The following is a 21,932-nucleotide window of genomic DNA, read 5'->3' on the forward strand; positions in this document are numbered from 1 at the left end:
GTCAGACCTAGGTTTTTTAGTTGAGTTACATCGGGGAAATTTCTTACATTTCTTGGGCCTCAAGGTTTAGCATTAATTTGTAAAATGTGTCCCAGCTCTTTTTCGATTCCTGTATTCTAGCACATAGCAATGTTTTAGATATTAAATCCCCATGCAGACCTTAAAGATGTAGGTAAATATGTGTATGGGCAAGTTTATGGCTTCATGTTCTCTTTAATATGCAACTTCAGCTCCACCAATCCTAAAACTTTAAAGAGCATGATCCAAAGACACTGTTGAAATAAACACTGCCCTCATTTGTCAGCAAGGTAACTGGTTGTCATTCTATTCCAGGAAGATCCGCTCTTCTGAGGAGCAGAGACCTGTTGGCCGCATTTATTTGCCCCTTATTCCTGACTGTTGTTTGGTTTGATTCTTCTTTAGCTCTCAGTCTCTCATCTACTATTCACATTTGCTATTCCCAGCGAAAAGGTTTCGTACAATTCTGGTTTTGTTCCTATCAGTCACTTAAAAAAAAGATACCTATAGGCACAGACATCAATCACCTTTTGAAGGTCCCTGGGAAAGTATTATTTATGTGTTGATAGTGAATCTGTTCCATCCTCTAAAAAGCACAGAGTTGTTAGATGAGGAACATGGCTAGGAAAATACAGCAGTCATTAACCCCTTTATCACTTTTCCTACAAATAAAGACAGGGCAACAACTGGCCAAGCCAGGGGCAACTGAGCAGAACAGATCAACAGAATCAAAACCCAACACAGACTAATAAAACTTGACATTGGGTCTTGGCACAGGTTTAAAATAATTTTATGTAAAAACACTGTCCTCAGAAAATGGTAGTCAGTGCAATGATTTAATAAAATCTTATTCCTTTATATATTGTATAAGAAGGATTCTATTTGCTTTAGAATCTCATGGTTTGTTTGCTTGTTTAGTCTCATTTCCTTATTTTTACCTCTCAGTGGCTAAGGGCGAAGTTAAAACCAGCATATTGTATTTGTCAGGTTATTAAAATGACGTTATACATTCTCTCTAAAGGGGTGGCTCTACATAGATCATTTAACAATAAAAGTTTCTTGGAAAGCTTCATTTCACAAAGGAAGGCAGGAACCAAAGAAGAGCTTGGTATGGAGTGAGTACAGGAGAAGAGAACAGATATGGAAAGTGAGTCCAGTTAAAGGATGCCTACCTAGCGGAAGTCTGGTCTCATCTGTTCTCTCACCAGGGACCGGTGACCTCCTGCATTATAAATGTTTGAAGATTATGATAAAAAAAAATAATAATGTTCCTGTCCATATTATTTTGCTTTGGATTTTAGTGTTCATTTTAAATATATAATTTAAAAAAATCTAGTAGATCTATGATGCTAGAGACGTGGTGGTTCCAAAAGAGCCTTGTCAGGTAGAATTAGCTTAAGCAGGATTCCACGTTGCAGATGTGGTCTCAGAATTGTAGATACAGAAACAATTTTCACCATGCATTTTATGTTGATGAGACCTCTAAAATAGCCTCCTGCCTCAGTTTTCTTATTGGTTGTTAATGCATAAAAACTACGTACCTTAACAGTGTAGTTGTGAGGATAAAGTAGCATTAGAATGTTGCTTGATAAAAGCGTTCAAAAATGTTAGTTGTCATTTTTAGTCTTGTTTGTATTCTCAACAGGCATATGTTGAAATATGCATTTAATTACTTTGTTCCCCTTTCAAAATACTCAGTTCATAGTATCAAATTAATTGAGAAGCTGTATTAATTTTGACATGGAGTGTGTAGAAAAGTGGAGCAAAGGGTCTAAGTGGTTATAATATATATTTTTGCCATGAAATTAAAAGATGCTTCCTCCTTGGAAGAAAAGGTATGACCAACCTAGATAGCATATTCAAAAGCAGAGATATTACTTTGTCGACTAAGGTCCATCTAGTCAAGGCTATGGTTTTTAACGTGGTCATGTATGGATGTGAGAGTTGGACTGTGAAGAAGGCTGAGTGCCGAAGAACTGATGCTTTTGAACTGTGGTGTTGGAGAAGACTCTTGAGAGTCCCCTGGACTGCAAGGAGATCCAACCACTCCATTCTGAAGGAGATCAGCCCTGGGATTTCTTTAGAAGGAATGATCCTAAAGCTGAAACTCCAGTACTTTGGCCACCTCATGCGAAGAGTTGACTCATTGGAAAAGACTCTGATGCTGGGAGGGATTGGGGGCAGGAGGAGAAGGGGACGACTGAGGATGAGATGGCTGGATGGCATCACGGACTCGATAGATGCGAGTCTGAGTGAACTCTGGGAGATGGTGATGGACAGGGAGGCCTGGTGTGCTGGGATTCATGGGGTCGCAAAGAGTTGGACGTGACTGAGGGACTGAACTGAACTGATGCATATTACATCATTTCTTTTGCATCTAACTCTGTGCAACCATATGGACTGTAGCCTGCCAGGTTCCTCTGTCTGTGGACTTCTCCAGGCAAGAATACTGGAGTGCGTTGCCATTTCCTCCTCCAGGGGATCTTCCCAACCCAGGGATTGAACCCAAGTCTCTGATGTTTCCTTCATTGGCAGGTGGGTTCTTTACCACGAGTGCCACCTGGGGTCTATGGAGTCTGGGAAGCTGCCCAGCACCCCACCCCTGTGCACCATCACAGAGCTCATGCAGTCCCAGGGCTGCCGGGTGCACACCAGACTCTCTCTGTCCTTATCTCTGTGTGTTTCTCTGAATCTCTCTAGGTAAATCCTGTTTGATTTTTTGAGTTACTGTCTGGTTTTCTAGATTGCAGGGTAGCAATCTTTCTTCTTTGACTTGCTTTTTTTGGTTAGTTTCACTTATGCCACTGTTTGCTACAGCATTTAAATAAAAGGCAATAGGATCTTTTTCTTCCTACTTTTAGTTGAGGGTCTTGCTACTTAAGAGAGTTCCTAAAAACCATTACTGTTTGTTTTACTGGAATGTTTGGGGGTTTTCATGGGCCCTACGTACCAGTATTCAGTTGATTCATGCCAGGAATGATGGAATAAGCAGTAGATGGAGGTTTCCAGAATTGGAGACCTGAGAGTAATATCCAGGTCTAATGCTACAGACAGCCATGGTCATGGGCAAGGCTAACCTCTTCCTTTCCTCACAAGGAGACAATGAGAGAAGACAACTTTTCTCAAGAGTACCTGAACACTTAACTCTTAGTTATTGAATCAGACTAAGCTTTGATATATAGGAATTATTTACTTAAATTACAATCCTGCCACATGCACACACCAACTGGTGGGGACTCATGGTGGGGACAAGGTCAGCTATGGGCAAAATTTTAAATGTTGTATTTTCTCTGGTCATGAATTGTGATGTAAGCTAAATTTTGTGCCTTCAATACAAAGGAAGTATTATGTGAGGGTCAGAGCGTTTTTAGCTGTCTGATAAGAGAAGCAAGGTCAGTGTGATTTGACATGGGTCAGAGAGAATGGGATAAGTCCCTGCTTACAAAGAGACCAGATCTTGCAGAGCCTTATAGGTCATGCTGAGATTTCACATTTTATTCTAAGTGCCTTAAAAAAAAAAAAAAAAAAAAAAAACAAGAGAAGGAATTTAAACATGGGAGCAGTTTAATCAGTCTTTTTCTTTTTTTTAATCACTATGGTGCCTGTATGAAAACTAGGTTCAAGGACTTATAGATGTAGCTATGGATGAGATAAGAGAGGCTTCTCATCTCATTCATGATGGAGCTGGTAGATATAGCCAACTGGATGGATTTCAGAAGAGCTTTGGAGAATGATATGTAAATAACATATTTGCATGTTATTTGCAAGCACGTTCTACTTGTGAGTGAATCTGTTTGCACTATTTTGGTGTGATTAAGCTGCTATAACAAAGTACCATAGAGTGGGTGGCTTATAAACAACAACAACAAAAAACTGTGTTTCTGAAAGTTCAGGGAGCTGGAAAGTCCAAGATCAAGACACAGGCAGATTTGGTATCTGGTGAGATCACAAACTAATGGCATCCAGTCCCATCACTTCATTGCAAATAGATGGAGAAACATTGGAAACAGTGGCTGACTTTATTTTTCTGGGCTCCAAAATCACTGCAGATGGTGATTGCAGCCATGAAATTAAAAGACAGTTACTCCTTGGAAGGAAAGTTATGACCAACATAGATAGCATATTGAAAAGCAGAGACATTACTTTGCCAAGAAAGGTCCATCTAGTCAAGGCTATGGTTTTTCCAGTGGTCATGTGTGGATATGAAAGTTGGACTATAAAGAAAGCTGAGTGCCAAAGAATTGATGCTTTTGAACTGTGGTGTTGGAGAAGATTCTTGAGAGTCCCTTGGACTGCAAGGAGATCCAGCCAGTCCATTCTAAAGGAGATCAGTCCTGGGTGTTCATTGGAGAAACTGATGTTGAAGCTGAGAGTCCAATACTTTGGCCACCTGATGTGGAGAGACACAGTTGAAAAGACCTTGATGCTGGGAAAGATTGAGGGCAGAAGGAGAAGGGGACGATAGAGGATGAGATGGCTGGATGGCATCACCGACACAATGGACATGGGTTTGGGTGGACTCCGGGAGTTGGTGATGGACAGGGAGGCCTGGAGTGCTGCAATTCATGGGGTTGCAAAGAGTCAGACATGACTGAGCGACTGAACTGAGCTGAACTGTGGTCCTTGGTTTTTCTTAGTGGTAAAGAACCTGCCTGCCAATGCAGGAGATGTGTGTTCAGTCCCTGAGTCAGGAAGATCCCCTAGAGTAGGAAATGGCAACCCACTCCAGTTTTGTTGCTTGGAAGATTCCATGGACAGAGGAACATGGCAGGCTACAGTCCATGGGGTCACACAGAGTCAAACATGACTGAGTATGGGCACACTGACCCTCTGGGGTATCTTTTATAAAAATATTAATCCCATTCATGAGGGCTCCTAATTTATGATCTAATGATTTCAAAGAGGCCTCACCTTCTAATACCATTTCCTTGGGTGGTATAATTTTAACATGGTTGAATTTTGAATGAACACAAACATTCAATTCATAGCATAAATATTTATGTGTGGATATACACTGTGTACTTGTGCATATATTTAAGGAAAATGGTATGAAAAATACAACAAAATGTTTACATGACTATATTAAAGGTGGTAGAATTTGGGGCAATTTTTCTTTTTTACATTTTCTCTTTTTCTAGTATTCTGCAGTAAGCTATAAATACATAATCTAACATTTTAAATACATATTGCATATAATAAAGGTAAGTAAATTATTGACAAAATATTGTGGAAATTGAATTATAAATAGGCCTAGTATCAAGAGTCATAACTAATTCTAAACTCTTCCCCATTTCTCCACTATATTAAAGTGCTTAACATATTAAAAAATAATTTTTAAAAGGTAAATTCTTGTGTTGTATGTTCTCAATTTTTCCATGAATTATGTATATCACTTAAAAATTAAGAAGGCAATAATTAATAATGTAGTTCATTTAATTAATTGTCCTTTGGATTAAATGACACTGGAATTCAGTAATGTAACCTTTCAAAATTAAATTAATGTTGGTGACCTGCAAATGAATGGGATATGTAGCATTTCTATTTCCTCATCTTCTCTGTTTCTAAAAGTGTATATAACCTTTTTTAATTTTTAAAACATAACATTTAATCAAGACCACAGTGAGGTTCCACTTCACGTCAGTCAGAATGGCTGCGATCCAAAAGTCTGCAAGCAATAAATGCTGGAGAGGGTGTGGAGAAAAGGGAACCCTCTTACACTGTTGGTGGGAATGCAAACTAGTACAGCCACTATGGAGAACAGTGTGGAGATTCTTTAAAAAATTGCAACTAGAACTGCCTTATGACCCAGCAGTCCCACTGCTGGGCATACACACCGAGGAAACCAGAATTGAAAGAGACACATGTACCCCAATGTTCATCGCAGCACTGTTTATAATAGCCAGGACATGGAAGCAACCTAGATGTCAATCAGCAGACGAATGGATAAGAAAGCTGTGGTACATATACACAATAGAGTATTACTCAGCCATTAAAAAGAATACATTTGAGTCAGTTCTAATGAGATGGATGAAACTGGAGCCGATTATACAGAGTGAAGTAAGCCAGAAAGAAAAACACCAATACAGTATACTAACGCATATATATGGAATTTAGAAAGATGGCAATGATGACCCTGTATGCGAGACAGCAAAAAAGACACAGATGTGTAGAGTGGTCTTTTGGACTCTGAGGGAGAGGGAGAGGGTGGGATGATTTGGGAGAATGGCATTGAAACATGTATACTATCATGTAAGAAACGAATCGCCAGTCTATGTTCGATGCAGGATGCAGGATGCTTGGGGCTGGTGCACGAGGATGATCCAGAAAGATGATGTGGGGTGGGAGGTGGGAGAGGGGTTCATGTTTGGGAACTCATGTACACCTGTGGCGGATTCATGTCAATATATGGCAAAACCAATACAGTATTGTAAAGTAAAATGAAGTAAAAAAAAGTAACATATAATAGGAAGTATCTCCAGAATGCTAGATTAGAATGAATTAACAGTTCTGATTAAATTAAAAAATTCACATCAGAGAGATTTTGTTTTTGAATTTTAACAGTTATTTTTTCCCTAGATTATCTCCTTCTATGTATGAAGGGGGAAATGACAAGCCATCACTTAGGAAGGGGGAATACAGAACAGTAAGGGCAACATAAAAAAAATTGTTCTTATTTGTGCTTTCTGGTAGTATTAATAGAAACAGTGTATCAGTTATTAACCTTTATCTCCATTATTAAAATTTAATGCTCTCTTTACCATACTGAAAAAAAAAAACCATAATAAAACCATAGAGAGCTTTGGTTCTGAATGTTTCCTCAAGGAAGGAAAAATACAAAATAAAGAGAACAGTCTGGAGCAAGGCTGGAGAAGATGGTCAAAAATGCAATACCCACCCAAAAAAGAATAACTACCTTTCTCTGGAATAATCAGTGACCTTAAGAACTAAGGATGACCAGGGTATTATTTTCCTTTAAAAAAAAAATCTGTGTCGCATAGATATTGCTTATTTACTTATTCATTTATATATTTATTTATGCAATTATGTATTTATCATTTGTAGGACTCCAGAAGCTTATATGACTAGACAATTTTAAAAATTATTCCATAAATGAATCCTTCTTGCTTATACAAAGAACAAACTGCTTGCAAGGAATGAAAGCACTTATAAGACATTAACATGTTTTAAATTTTGAAAAGTATATTTCAATCTGTCCTTTTATACTTCTGTCCCCACTGGGAAAAATCAGGAGGATGAGAGTTTCCTACAAGAAAATAATGTTATACTAAACAAATAGATTCTTTGTCAATTGAAATAGAGCAGAATAGAATAATATATATATATATATATATACATATATACACACACACACACATGTGCATATACCCGTGCATATATATTATATATATGTGCACGTATAGTTCTATATGAATTAAAATAACAGCAAAGCTTCCACCTGAGAAGGGAGACCCTGTGCTAAAATTCAAGGGATTTCTGCCTGGCTTTTTTTTTTGTTCAGTCACTAAGTCATGTCCAACTCTTTGCGACCCCGTGGACCGCAGCACGCCAGGCTTCCCTGTCCTTCACTGTCTCATGGAATTTGCTCAGATTCAGGTCCATTGAGACAGTGATGCCATCCAACCATCTCATCCTCTGTTTGCCCCCTTCTCCTGCCCTCAGTATCTTTCCCAGCATCAGGGTCTTTTCCAATCTGCCAAACTTATTGAGGTTTTTTTTTTTTTTTTTCTTTTTGAGAAAATGTGCCAAGATATTTTTCCTTTCTCAAAAGTGTAAAATAAGATATGGTTGCAAGAGTTTTGTAGGATACTATTACCAGAACTTGCTCATTCCTTGATTTAATCATTTATTAATTCAGCACTATTTCTTGGACGTGACAGAGACAGTTTTAGGCTTTGGGAATATAATAGTGAAGGAATAGAAAGGAAACAGGAAAAATAAAACCAAGCCTTCTGTAATCTTATAGTTTAGTGGTAGTAGACAAATAATCAACTAAGTATAGTCAAGTACGTGCTCTGGTATAAATAAAGCAAATTTGAGGGAATAAACAGTGAGGGGTGAGCTTTTCTAACATAAGGCATCTGGCCAGGTAGTCAGGGCTGAGACACATGGCAGGAAGAGATTCCCAGCTGAAGTAGTAACTGAAAATGCCCAAAGTGGGAGCATGTTGGGTGAAGAAGAATCAATGACTTTTTTACTGATTTTCATCTTCCACCTTGTGAGTGGTTGAGAAAAACTTCAGAACTCCCTTGAAACTTCCAACATTATTTTTCATCTGTTCCTTTCCTTTGTTCTCCACCTTTTGTACCTTATATTTCTTAATATGGTCCAAAAACCAAGTATATTTCGCTTTTGGAGACAGAAGTATGAGAAGGAAGGAAAATGTCAGGGAAGAAAGATTCCTGGTCTGGTTAGTTTTGATTTCATGCAAGACTTTTGAATTACTGGGGGCAAGTGATAAGAACACATGTAGGACCATTTATGCACTCCGCCTGGCAATGCAGGAGACACGGGAGATGTGGGTTCAGTCTCTGGGTCAGGAAGATCCCCTGGAGAAAGGAAGGGATGCCCGCTCCAGTGTTCTTCCCTCAAGAATTCCCTGGACAGAGGAACCTGGTGGGCTGCAGTCCATAGGGTCGGAAAGAGTCGGGCACAACTAAGCGACTAATACTTTAAATTTCCCTTTCATCTTTTCAGATGTATTTTTCTTTTCCTGTGGTTAATTTTTCCCAAGCACCAGTTGTGTTTTTGTTCCAGTCGTCATTAGAACCACTCTTCACTCTTCACCATTCAAGGTCTTCCATTGGGTCTTCTCTCTTTCTCTTTCCTTCCCCTTCCCCTAAAACGCACAATCTCTGCTTTGCTCTCTGCACAGACCACATCTGCCCCTACCTCCCAAAAGGGAGAAAAAATTCTTGAAAACTAATGTCTGAAATTGAAATGAGGAGTTTTATGTCCCCTTCCATTTTATCTTCAAACCTGGTTTTGTTGAATTATATATGGACTATCAGTTTCTCTATGTTAAAGTTATGCCCTGTTATTTGATTAAATTATCTCTTTGCAGCCAGGATTGATATGTAACTCCATTGATTTTTTCTCTTGGTTTTTCAGATAGTCATATCAGCTACAAATAGAGGTAGTTTTACCTCTTTCTTCTTTTTGGGGGGTTGGGGGGGAGGTGGAAGGGAGTTCATCTGAGACTCTGCTTGCTTTTTTGCCGTTGTTATATATCCTCAATATAATGTTAAATCACACTAAAAACAGTGGGAAGTATCACTTCTTCCAGTGGGAATGTGTCCTTTTTTGTTAGATGCTGGCTCAGTGCTGGCTTTTGGAGATATAGATATAAAATACATATCAATATAGACATATGGATATAAATGCATATGCATAAGATCATAGTAAACAGGTATGCATCACTTCCCATTTAACTGAGTGGTTTGGAGAGTTTGAATTAAATTTTGTCTAATTCCTTTACAACAGTTCTGAAGATAATCATACTGCTTTTCTCATTGACTCTATTAATATGATGACTCATATCATTAGACTTCCTCCTAGTGAATCGTCTTGCATTTCTAGAAAAATCCCACTTGTTCATGACATATTATTTATAATGTGCCATTGAATTCTCTTTAAGATTATTTAAGACTTTTGTGTTGACCCCCATACTAAGAGTGGCCTGAGGTTTTTGTTTGTTTTTTATGTTTGTCTTTGCTTGTGTTTTGTTTTGGTAAAATCTATGTCAGATTTGTCAATGCTGAAATTACATTATGAAAATAATTTGGAAGTTTTCCTCTTTTTCTATGCTCTGAAATCATTTAAATCAAGATTTTCTCTTTGCCCATAATGTTATCCAAGCTTTTAAAGAATTATTTGTTCATTCAATTGATTTAAATTGAGATGATAAGGTCAGAAGTGTGGACATATGTCTTCAAGATTGTAAATAGTATGAGTTTCTTAAACTAAGTGAACTGAAAACAGTGAATTCTGGCACTGTTAACTATTACTGGTAACTTGAGCAAATTATTTAATTTTTTAAGTCATTTTACTCACATGGGAGTTATAACTTTTGTTAAGTTTATGATGATAATTTAACTTTTTGTTTCACTAGTGGGGACATAGTTATGGAAATTATTGTTGTATACCACCAGTTCCCAATTTCAGGGGTTATTCAACTTATAACAATTTGAAGAGAGATTAAGGGACAAAAATGAAAATATGTGGAATAGAAGTTTTGGTGAACCTTGTCGACTTCTGTGACATTAAATTTCTTCTACTTTTAGAAGATGTTGAGCCCTTAGTATTAAAAAATAGGTGATCAGAAAGTCAAAGTTGAGGACAAGAATGCCTATCACTACCGAAAAGTATTTCCTGAGGTCATCAGAACTATACAAAAGGCTAGATTCTACACGACATGCAGTAAACTCCTGCACACCAAAAACAAGATTAAAAACCATGATCCTGTCAAACAGGGGATCGGCTTCTCAAATGGAATTTTCAAATGTAGATCCTGCACCATGGGCGCTGGCAGACCCAGTGTTATATTAAAGGTTATCAGGATGTTTCCTTAAAGTTGCAGCGTTGGCAGCTTTACCATGAGCTCTGACCCTTCAGGTGTATCTGCTGCAGGACTTTTATTAAAATCCTGTTCACTCCACTTGTGTCAGAAAAGAAAAGCTAAGGTTTCTTGAAGGTTAATGGGCTCTGGGAGAAGCCTTTTTTAGTCATTTTGGTGTTTGATTTATAAACCATCCAATGCACCTCTGATGAAGCAGCACCAATCCTGCTTAGATTTTAAATCCTTACATTAAATTTTGTTGTGTTCTTGAAGTTAGAGGGCAAATGCTCAGAAATCATAGCCTTATTGGCAAACTGTCCATGCAGTATTAGAGTATCGGGATTTTGCTCAAATGTAAAACTATATACTGAATATATGCCCCTTTTCATAATTCTAAAACACAACAATGACAATCACAAAATACTATATAATTCAGTAGAAGAGGGGAAAGCCTTGTATAACTGATGGAAATTCATAAAACTAGATGAATGCAGCTCTGACTTGCCTGAATACATACTTCAATTAAACAAGAATTCAAGTTGCAAAATTAAAAAAAAAAAAAAAACTATTGAAAAAAACCTAAAAAATCACCAAGGAAAATTTCCTGCTTGGTTTGGAAATCTATTGGATAATATTTTAACAAGTTTAAAACTGAGGTAAGATTAAACAGAGTCAATGCTTAGCATATATAGGAAGGAAACATCTATTGAATAGATATGTGAAAGAACACAGCAAAAATAAATCTTCTGTTGATGTAAAATTATATAAGTTTGATTTAAGCACAAAATGCTGTATGTTATAGAATGTTTAAAAATTTATTTTTGCTCTAGTATTATAAATCAGTTCTCTTAGATAACAAATAAGAGATGATGTACCGTAAGTTCCTATTTCATAAATTACCATGAGTTTTACCTTTCCTATGATTTATATGTAGAAAGAATGTATTTCTCAAAAAAAAAAAAAGATTCATGGTTAAAACACACCAAAGGGATTTTCAATAGTTCTTTAATTTTCAGAATCATTCTCTCAGTTTATATCTTAGCACAAACCAAAGAATTATTTTCAGGCTCACAGATACTAATAACATTGGGCAAATCACTTAAATAATCTGAATCTAGGTTTAATCTTTTGTAAAGTGAGGAATATAGTGCCAAATTCACATGGCTAATTGTGAGAATTAGAAGTGGCAATTTATAAAATTATCGAGTGCTTCCTATGAACCAAGCCCTATGCAAGCTTCCAGCAATGCAAGTTGAATTAAACTATTTCCCCCCTTAAGAAGACTGCATTCTAACAGGGAGGGTACAGATGAGTGAAGCAACTATTAGGGCAGAATGAGAGCAGTTTCCTAACCCAAGCCTGCACCTCACTCTCAGGGAGACTAGGGGTACTAGGGAAGCCACAGTGGCAGTAGCTCAGAAGCTTCCTGGAATGTGGGACTGAGGAACGCTTCCTGTTTGGACTGCTGTAAGACCTGAAGAAGTTGGCAAGTTCAGGACAAACCCTTTCCTGGGCTAAGAACTAGTCTTTGCAGAGAAGAGGAGCAAAAGAGGGCGAGTTGCTAGCACCCTTCCTTCTCTGTGTCTCCTTCTCCCGCCTCCTCCTGCCCTTGGACTGGCCCTCCTGACCTCTCTCCTCTTTTCTCTCCCTCCCTGCCTATCCTTTTCCTTTCCTTTTTTTCCTAGTTCCTTATTCCCCTTTCTTCTTCCTTGTCTTTTTTATTTTCCCACCCTCTCCTCTTTCTCCTTACTTCCTTCCCTCCTCCAAAAGCAGTTCTCCAGTGTCATATATGAGACGTTATCTGAGGCAGACCCACCCCCCCCTCCACCCCCAGCCATAGTCTAGCTAACAGTCTGTATATCAGGTTAAATCTGAAGGCCAATTTCATATAAATTATGCTTAAGAACATATCCAATTAGTAAGTACAACTGCCTTTTGCAAAATTTAGTATTAACTTCTCTTCATCATGTGTGTTAAAGTATTTTCTCATGATCACTGTTTATTTGTACTATATCAGGCTGATTTATGGGGGAAAAGCATTAGAGCGATTTAATTTGGAATTGTGCTTTTGAATGGATTTTTTAAATTCTTCGGGTAGTTTTAGATATATTAAATTTATTGATGAAAAAACATTATCTAAATGTCATTTCTGATTTACGAAGTCTATCTCAAAGTTCACATCACAGTAACAGCAGAGCCATGTGGTTTGCACTCTGTCAAGGCCATATACCATTTAACATCAAACATGATTTATTTAGGAAAGTCTTTGAAACTACTAAGGAATTAGGGTGTGATACATCCAAGGCTGTGGAAACAAACTGGAAAATTCTTAAATAGATGGGAACATCAGACCACCTGACCTGTCCCTGGAGAAACCTGTATGAAGATCAAGAGGCAACAGTCACAGCTGGATGTGGAATGACTGGTTGATTGGTTCAAAACGGGAAAGGAGTACACCAAGGCTGTATATTCTCACTCTGCTTATTTAACTTACATGTAGAGCAGAGTATATCATGTGAAATGCTGGTCTGGATGAATCACAAGCTGGAATCAAGATTGCTGGGAGAAATATCAACAACCTCAGATATGCAGATGATACCACTCTAATGGCAGAAAAGTGAAGAGGAACTAAAGAGCCTCTTGATGAGGATGAAAGAGAAGAGTGAAAAAGATGGCTTGAAACTCAACATTGAAAAAAAATTGTATCATGACATCTGGTTCTATCACTTCATGGCAAATAGAAGGGGAAAAAAACGGAAGCAGTGACAGATTTTATTTTCTTAGGCTCCAAAATCACTGTGGATGATGACTGTAGCCATGAAATTAAAGGACACTTGCTCCTTGAAAGGAAAGCTTTCACAAACCTAGACAGTGTATTACAAAGCAGAGGCATCCACTTGGCCAAACAGGTGCATATATTTAAAGCTATGGTTTTTCCAGTAGTCATGTATGGATGTGAGAATTGGATCATAAAGAAGGCAGAGTGACAAAGAATTGATGTTTTCAAATTGTGGTGTTAGAGAAGACTCTTGAGAGTCCATTGTACAACAATGAGACAGAAGTCAGTAAATCATTAAGGAAACGAACCCTGAATATTCACTGGGAGGACTGATGCTGAAGCTCCAATACTTTGGCCACCTGACGTGAAGAGTTGAGTCACTGGAAAAGATCCTGATGTGGGAAAGATTGAAGCCAAACACAGAAGACAGTGACAGAGGATGAGATGATGAGACAGCATCACTGACTCAATGAATCTGAGCAAACTCCAAGAGAGAGTGGAGGACAGTGGAGCCTGGCATGCTATAGTCCATGAGGTCACAAAGAGTTGAACACAACTTAGTGACTGAACATCAACAACATCCAGGATTTGGAGATGGTTTGAATGTGTGTGTGTGTGTGTGTGTGTGTGTGTGTGTGTGTGTGTGTGTGTGTGTTCACTTAAAGGCAGTTCTACATAATCCTTTTTGGTCTCAAATGCTAACATCTGTAGTCAAAACATTTTAAAACAGTGGATTGGCCAAAATTTTCATTCAGCGCTGTCCATAATGGAAACCCGATTCTTCATGTTGTTTCCTCACTTTCCCACTCCCCATGCGGACCATTCTGAAGGAATCTGAAGGATGCGGATGCCGGAGTGTTGGAGTGTGGGGTGGAGGGGGGGTGAATAAGAGTGTGGCGTGATGACGAGGTGAGCACAGGCTGTGAAGTCACGGGGAGCAGCCTTGAGTCCCGGGTCCCTCTCCTTCTAGCTGTGTGACCTGGAGCAAGGCCAGTTTCTCTGGTCCTCATTGCGCTACTATTCCCACTTTTTCTCCTATTCCCAGCTTCCGTTTGGTGAGCCAAGACAGATAGGGAGTTTAAATCAGAGAAATATCAAAGAAATGAACAGTAGGATAGTTGTAGCACAAATTTCTCTAAAATTTGTGAAACTTGGATACAAATTTGGTTCCTTATGCATATATTCTATGTCAATAGAATGTATTAAAGATATCCAAATTCACCCAGAAAACGTGGTTCTTTCACTCAAGCAATTCAAAGTTTTATTAGGAAAACAGCAAATGAATCTTAAAGCCTTATATTCTTTTGTTATTAAGGAGACTCTGGCTATACGTAGTGTTCTTATTTCTTCTCAGATCTTATTATGTTCTACAATAATGTCCGTGGTATTGGGCCAGAGTAGGTTTTTAACCTGACTAAGGAATTCTATATTGACTGTTCTCTATTAACTATTGCCTCAAAACACTGTTAGATGGTGAAAGGAGCACAGGACATTCCAGTTGAGAAAAGTACATAAGCAAGGGCTGAGGCTCAGGAATGGGCATGGGGTAGTCAAGAGACAGTAAAGGTGTTGCCTGGCTTCAGTGCATTTTGGTTAAAGCTCATCCATGAGAGGGATTGACACCTACCCATGCCAAATGGCCTGCTGGATCCTGAGCCCCTAAAAATGTTTCTGTCTTCAGAGAATTAGTGTTCAGTTCAGTGGGGCGACAGACAAATACATAGAAAATTATGACAACAAATAGGAGATCAAATTCAACAGTATTCCAGGGAACATATTCATTTAAGAACAACAATAAAAATAGGAAAACATAAAGTTATTTTTTGGCTTCCACAATCACTGCAGATGGTAACTGTGGCCATGAAATTAAAAGACGCTTCCTCCTTGGAAGAAAAGTTATGATCAAACTAGATAGCATATTCAAAAGCAGAGACATTACTTTGCCAACTAAGGTCCGTCTAGTCTAGGCTATGGTTTTTCCTGTGGTCATGTATGGATGTGAGAGTTGGACTGTGAAGAAGGCTGAGCGCTGAAGAATTGATGCTTTTGAACTGTGGTGTTGGAGAAGACTCTTGAGAGTCCCTTGGACTGCAAGGAGGTCCAACCAGTCCATTCTGAAGGAGATCAGCCCTGGGATTTCTTTGGAAGGAATGATGCTAAACCTGAAACTCCAGGACTTTGGCCACCTCATGCGAAGAGTTGACTCATTGGAAAAGACTCTGATGCTGGGAGGGATTGGGGGCAGGAGGAGAAGGGGACGACAGAGGATGAGATGGCTGGATGGCATCACTGACTCGATGGACATGAGTCTGAGTGAACTCTGGGAGATGGTGATGGAGAGGGAGGCCTGGCGTGCTGCGATTCATGGGGTCGCAAAGAGTCGGACACGACTGAGCGACTGAACTGAACTGAAAGTAGGATGGGGATGGGGAATTTGGCTCTATTTAATGAAGTGATTTAAAATCAGGATAAAGGTATTGAATTTGATCCAAAGTCATGAGAAGGCTTACAGATTTTCGCACAGAAAATATGTTAAGATAGTCTTTTAAGAAGATCAAGCTGATGAATATGGTTTAGTTTGATTAGTTTTCTGTTGCTGTGTAACAAATTACTGCAAACTCAGCAGCTTGAAATAACCCGAATTTTATCATATTGCAGTTTCTGTAGGTCAGGAGTCCATGCGGGCTTGGGTTGGCTCTCTGCTTAGGTTCTCTCAAGGCCACAATCAAAAAAGGTCAGACTGGACTCTTATCTGAAGGCTCTGCAGGGGAAGCCCACTTCCCAGCTCATTCGGGATTATTGGAAAATTCAGTTCTTGTGGCTTTAACACTAAGAGCTGTTTCCTCACTGGATTCAGCCAAGGCTATTTCCTCCTAGAAACTGCCTGAGTCCCTTCTCATTGGCTTTCTCCATCCTCAAGCCACCAGTGGTAAGCTGAGTTCTTCTTATGCTTTGAATCTCTGTGACCTCCTCTTCTGGCACCAGCAGGAAATAGGTCTCTGCTTTTAAGAGGTCATATAATTACACCAAGCCCATTTGGATCATCTTAAAGTCAGGCATACAGTAAAACATTGTGTGATAGGATTGATGTGACGCTCACAGGATCTGGGAACTGGGGCAAGACATCCTTACTTAGGGGCTGTTTAGAAACCTGCCTGCCATAGATGGTTAGGGATAGAAGTGAAGAGGATTCACTGGACACTGATGAAAGCTATGTTCTCAACATAGTGACAACAGTGAAAAAAATTAGGTGTATGCAAAATTAAAAATAGAACGAATGTGATGGGCTATTGACATGTTGGCTACTGAAGAGTCAAAGCTATAAAGGAACAAAGAATGTTGGTAATTTCAAGCCTGAATCCCTGAAAAGTGTTTAGAGACAAAAGCAAGAAAAATACCAAGCCCCTTGGGGTAAAAGAAAAAGAATTTCCTTCATTCTAAGAGTCAGAGTTTATTTTCTCATTTTGTGCAAGTTTCCTGAATGATCACACCTCAATCATTTCAATCATAAATAAGTATCTTCCTTAATCTAAAGCTTTATTACCTATGCTTTTAATCTGAGACATGCTCTAACAAACTGCCTTATTGCATTCTGTTCCTCCAATTCTTGAAGGAGAGGACGTCTTGTTTGTAAGTTTTACTCAGATGATACTATATAGCCCACTTCTGAAAGATATAGAGATCAATTCTGTCCTGCTAGGATAATCATCACAGCCAATTGATCAAGCACAAAACAAGAGAGAGACTTGGTTGTAGGTTGCCAAAAAGGAGCACCTGGGCATATCTGTGGAGAAGGCAATGGCAACCCACTCCAGTACTCTTGCCTGGAAAATCCCATGGACGAAGGAACCTGGTAGGCTGCAGTCCATGGGGTCGCTAAGAGTCGGACACGACTGAGCAACTTTACTCTCACTTTTCACTTTCATGCATTGGAAAGGAAATGGCAACCCACTCCTGTGTTCTCGCCTGGAGAATCCCAGGGACGGGGAAGCCTGGTGGGCTGCCGTCTATAGGGTCGCACAGAGTTGGACACGACTGAAGTGACTTAGCAGCAGCAAGCAGCAGGGCATATCTGCATAGTTGATGTTTCACACTGGATGAGAGCATAACCCACAAAGATCCTAAGGAGACGTGGAATGAGTGAGACTATTCTTCAATCACACTTTTACTTCTCACATTCACATTTCTCTTTGAAAGAAATATTCTCATTTCAAATGGACTACAAATGTCTATGGCATTTTGCACCTTGCTAAGATTCCCTTTTGCAGATTATGTAGACAGTCAGAGAAGATTTATCCACATTTGACATGCTACCCTTTCAATAGGCTTATCAGTATTTCACACATTAAATAATTTGTCTTGCCTGTCTATTAGGATCTCCTTCTCTGCTAAAACCAAAGAAAAACTCCTTTGAAAGAAAAATCTGTTTCATTAGCTCCTTGTACCATTAAGAAATATTAGTATTTTCATGATTTAGCCTGTTTATTCATATTTAGCACATATGAGCAAAAAGATTCTTAGAGTCGTTTGCTATTTAAGAGTGTATAATCACAGCTTGTTGTGTGCTGTTAATTCACTAAGTGGTGTCTGACTCTTTGTGACTGCATGAATTATAGCCTGTCCATAGGATCTCCCAGCCAAGAATACTGGAGTGGGTCGCCATTTCCTTCTCCAGGGGATCTTCCCAACCCAGGGATCAAACCCATGTCTCCTGCATTGACAGGTGGTTTTTTTATTGCTGAGGCATCAGGGAAACCCAGTCATGGCCTAGTATATATATATAAAATTATATATTTGACAATAAAAAAAATAAGCATAACAATTCCTGTAAAATAAGTTATCCAGTATAGCAGAAACAGTGCCAATTGTGTAGACATATAGAGAGCTAAACTTTAATTAAATTTTAAAAAGCAATTTAACTTTATTGTTATCAGTTACAAATTTCTGTAAATATAAACTTTCAGGTAACATCCCAGATTGAGTTATTTCATGACATTTCCCCTCTGCCCTTATCGTTTCATTATCATTTATGTGCAAATCTATTTGTAAGTGATCGAAAATATGCTGTGTGCTAAGCCGCTTCAGTTCAGCTCTTTGCAACCCTATGGCCTGTAGCCCACCAGGCCCCTCTGTCCATGGATTCTTCAGGCAAGAATACTGGAGTGGACTTCCATGCCCTCCTCCAGGGGATCTTCCTGACCCAGGGATAGAATCCATGTCCCTCATGTCTCCTGCATCGGCAAGTGGGTTCTTTACTTTGAGTGTCACCAAGATAAAGATATCAACTCTGTCCTTATAACTCTTTCTATTTATCATCATAGAATCATTTAAGAGAATAAAAGGAAATAACAGTTTTTTGAATTGTTTGTTGTATATTTGTTCAGTATTTCTAGTAAGCCTTGATCATCTGCTATTAAATGATGAGAAGGTTACAAATAAATATAATTGGCTTGTTTTTACTTGGAATTGGTTTTTGTTTGTGCAGTAGTCAGTCATAAAGTAAGAATTCTGAAGAGCACAAGGTACAGAGAAGCAGCTGGAGAGTTTGGTCACGTTTACAACACACAACTCAGTAGGTAGGCACCTGCTTCTGCTTAAAAGCCCAGGAATGAAGAGTCTGAGATTTGATTATGGATTTTGGAGGAAATTAGAAATAAAACTCAGCCCTGAGAATAGTCCATTGATTTTCCCTAAAAACAAAAAATGGAATCAAATTCACTTTTCAACAACTACATAAATAAGTTATAACATGTTCAGGAAGATAAATAAATTATAATGTTTTCAACTGACAATATATTATTCAGTTTTCAAAGCATTAGAATTTCTTGTGGTAAACAGAATAATGGCCCCCACAGGGACATCCTTCTAAACCTGTGAATAAGTCACCTTACATCACAAAAAGACTTTGCAGATGTGAATAAGTTGAGGATTTTTGAGATGGAGGGATATTTCTGGATTACCTGAGTGAGCCCAGTGTGATCACATGCCCTGCTCAGAGGGGGCCCTAGTAGAATGAGAGCTGAGAGAAGACAGAAGGACCGTGGGGATAGAAGCAGAAATCAGAGAGGAGAGGAGATCCCAGGCTGCTGGCTTTGAAGACAGGAGAGGTGAACCCAGGAATGTGGGCTGCCTCTGAGTCTAGGGAATCAAGGAAATGAATTCTCTGCTATGAGCTCCAAGGAGTGCAGTTCTATGGACACATTGTAGACCTCTGACCTCCAGAACTGTGAAATAATGAATGTGCATTGCTTTAACCAGTGTGTTTATGGTCATTTGTTACAGCAGCAATAGGAAGCTAATATGCTGCCTAGAAAATCTTTTGTGCCCAGCACCTTGATCTGTAGTGGAGCAGATAGATCTGAAATGATGCTCCACACCAGGGGCCAGGACCCAGTTGTATGTGCCTAGTAGCAATGCATGTGCTGACTTACTTATACCACCCAAGTCCATTATGCCTCTAGAGCAGGATGATGCTCATGAGTAAATTATCCCTGCTTTTCACCTATTCAGTTGAGTATAGGCATCTGCCAGTACACCATGTGGGGGTCCTTCCCACTCCTCTCCCTTCTGCTCTGTGAACTGCGTAAGTTGAATACAAGCAGAAAAGCCATGTAAGTTGAATACAAGCAGAAAAGCTACTTCATGCTTATTATTTTGTTTTGCTTTACAATTTGGTTTCAGTTTTTTTAAAACCAACTTTAACTTTGAAGTTAAAGTTGAAGGCACCTAGGTCAGATCTGCCCCATCAGAGAAGAACCAATGCCCTCGTTGTTCTAATAAAAGTTCTTTGGGTTTGTTTTTGCAATTTCATTCCCTGTGTGAGTTACCCCTAAGAGAAGATGGGTTATTTGGAAGGCTTTCATATGCATTAACCATAAATCCTACCTGGCCTATGTCTCAGGGCAGGTAGGGATACAAGGGGATATGAAATTGAATTCTGACCTTAGTATTCTACATCTGATTAAGACAGCCAAGCAGAAATTTTGATTTTTGTACTTGGGTAATTGCTTGGCTAAATATGTTGACTTTTTAGTTTGAAGTAGAGTTTTTACTGTTTTTCAAGGTGGGTGGGATGGGGAGGGATTTCTGTTACGGTGGTATACTTCATGCTTGCCTACATGTCTGTATGCCTGCTCAGTTGCTCAGTTGTGTCCTACTCTTTGTTGACCCCATAGACTGTAGCCCACCAAGCTCGTCTGTCCATGGAATTTTCCAGGCAAGAATATTGGAGTGGGATGCCATTTCCTCCTCCAGGGGACCTTCCCAACATGACAAGCAAAAAATGAAGTATATAGAAAGGAAATGCTAAAGACTTCCTCTTGCCTTTTGCTTTTTAATATATACCTGTACAATGAACACATATCACTTGACTTGAAAAGGAAGTGCCTGTGAGACCTACTTTGCTGTAGTAACAAAAACAATCAACATTAAAAAATGTAAAAAAATGCTTGGTGGTAAAGTCGAGCTTAGGCTTGAATAATTAGGTTTGGGAATACACTTTTGCTACTGAGGCATAAACCCCTAAAACCACATAGTTTATTAATTTTCTGAAACACTGAGAAAGACAACTCTTTTGACACAAATGGTAATGTCATAACAACTTAGAGAGTATAAAAATAGGATCAAGAACCTCAACCAGAAGCAAATGATAGCCTGTCAGTTTTTCTGCTTAAAACTCAACATTCAGAAAACTAAGGGTCCCAGCACTTCATGGCAAATAGATGGGGAAACAATGGAAACAGTGACAGACTTTACTTTGGGGGGCTCCAAAATCACTGCAGATGGTGACTGCAGCCATGAAATTAAAAGACGCTTACTCTTTGGAAGAAAAGTTATGACCAACCTAGACAGCATATTAAAAAGCAGAGACATTACTTTGCCAACAAAGGTCCATCCAGTCAAGGCTATGGTTTTTCCAGTGGTCATATATGGATGTGAGAGTTGGACGTAAAGAAAGCTGAGCGCCGAAGAATTGATGCTTTTGAACTGTGGTGTTGGAGAAGACTCTTGACAGTCCCTTGGACTACAAGGAGATCCAACCAGTCCATCCTAAAGGAGATCAGTCCTGAGTGTTCATTGGAAGGACTGATGTTGAAGCTGAAACTCTGATACTTTGACCACCTGATTCAAGGAACTGACTCATTTGAAAAGACCCTGATGCTGGGAAAGATTGAAGAGAGGAGGAGAAGGGAACAACAGAGGATGAGATGGTTGGATGGCATCACCGACTCAATGGATATGAATTTGAGTAAGCTCCAGGAATTATTGATAGACAGGGAAGCCTGGCGTGCTGCAGTCCATGGGGTCACAAAGAGTTGGACACGACTGAGCAACTGAACTGAACTGAACTGAACTTAGCAGTCTGTTTGGGAACAAAATCAGATTAATGAGGTAACTGTTCCACAGCATGCTACCCAGGATGTCTATAGACAAGTGAACGCTCTTAAATGAGAATACATTTGAAATGATTTATTCTGTGCCTCTTGCTTAGCCGAGTATTAACATAAATGGTGATAATAGTGGGCAATCAACTGGAGAGTGTCTTCTGGCAAGCATATG

At 39.1% G+C, this 21,932-nt stretch overlaps 1 protein-coding gene across 1 annotated transcript in view; it reads left to right on the forward strand.

Moving 5' to 3' along the window:
* Nucleotides 1–21,932, forward strand: part of CNTNAP2 (contactin associated protein 2) — a 1,643,722-nt gene that overhangs the window by 695,785 nt on the left and 926,005 nt on the right. The window lies entirely within an intron of this gene.

This window comes from Capricornis sumatraensis, chromosome 5 (assembly GCF_032405125.1).
Source record: "Capricornis sumatraensis isolate serow.1 chromosome 5, serow.2, whole genome shotgun sequence".
In the NCBI taxonomy this organism is placed as follows: Eukaryota; Metazoa; Chordata; class Mammalia; order Artiodactyla; family Bovidae; genus Capricornis; species Capricornis sumatraensis.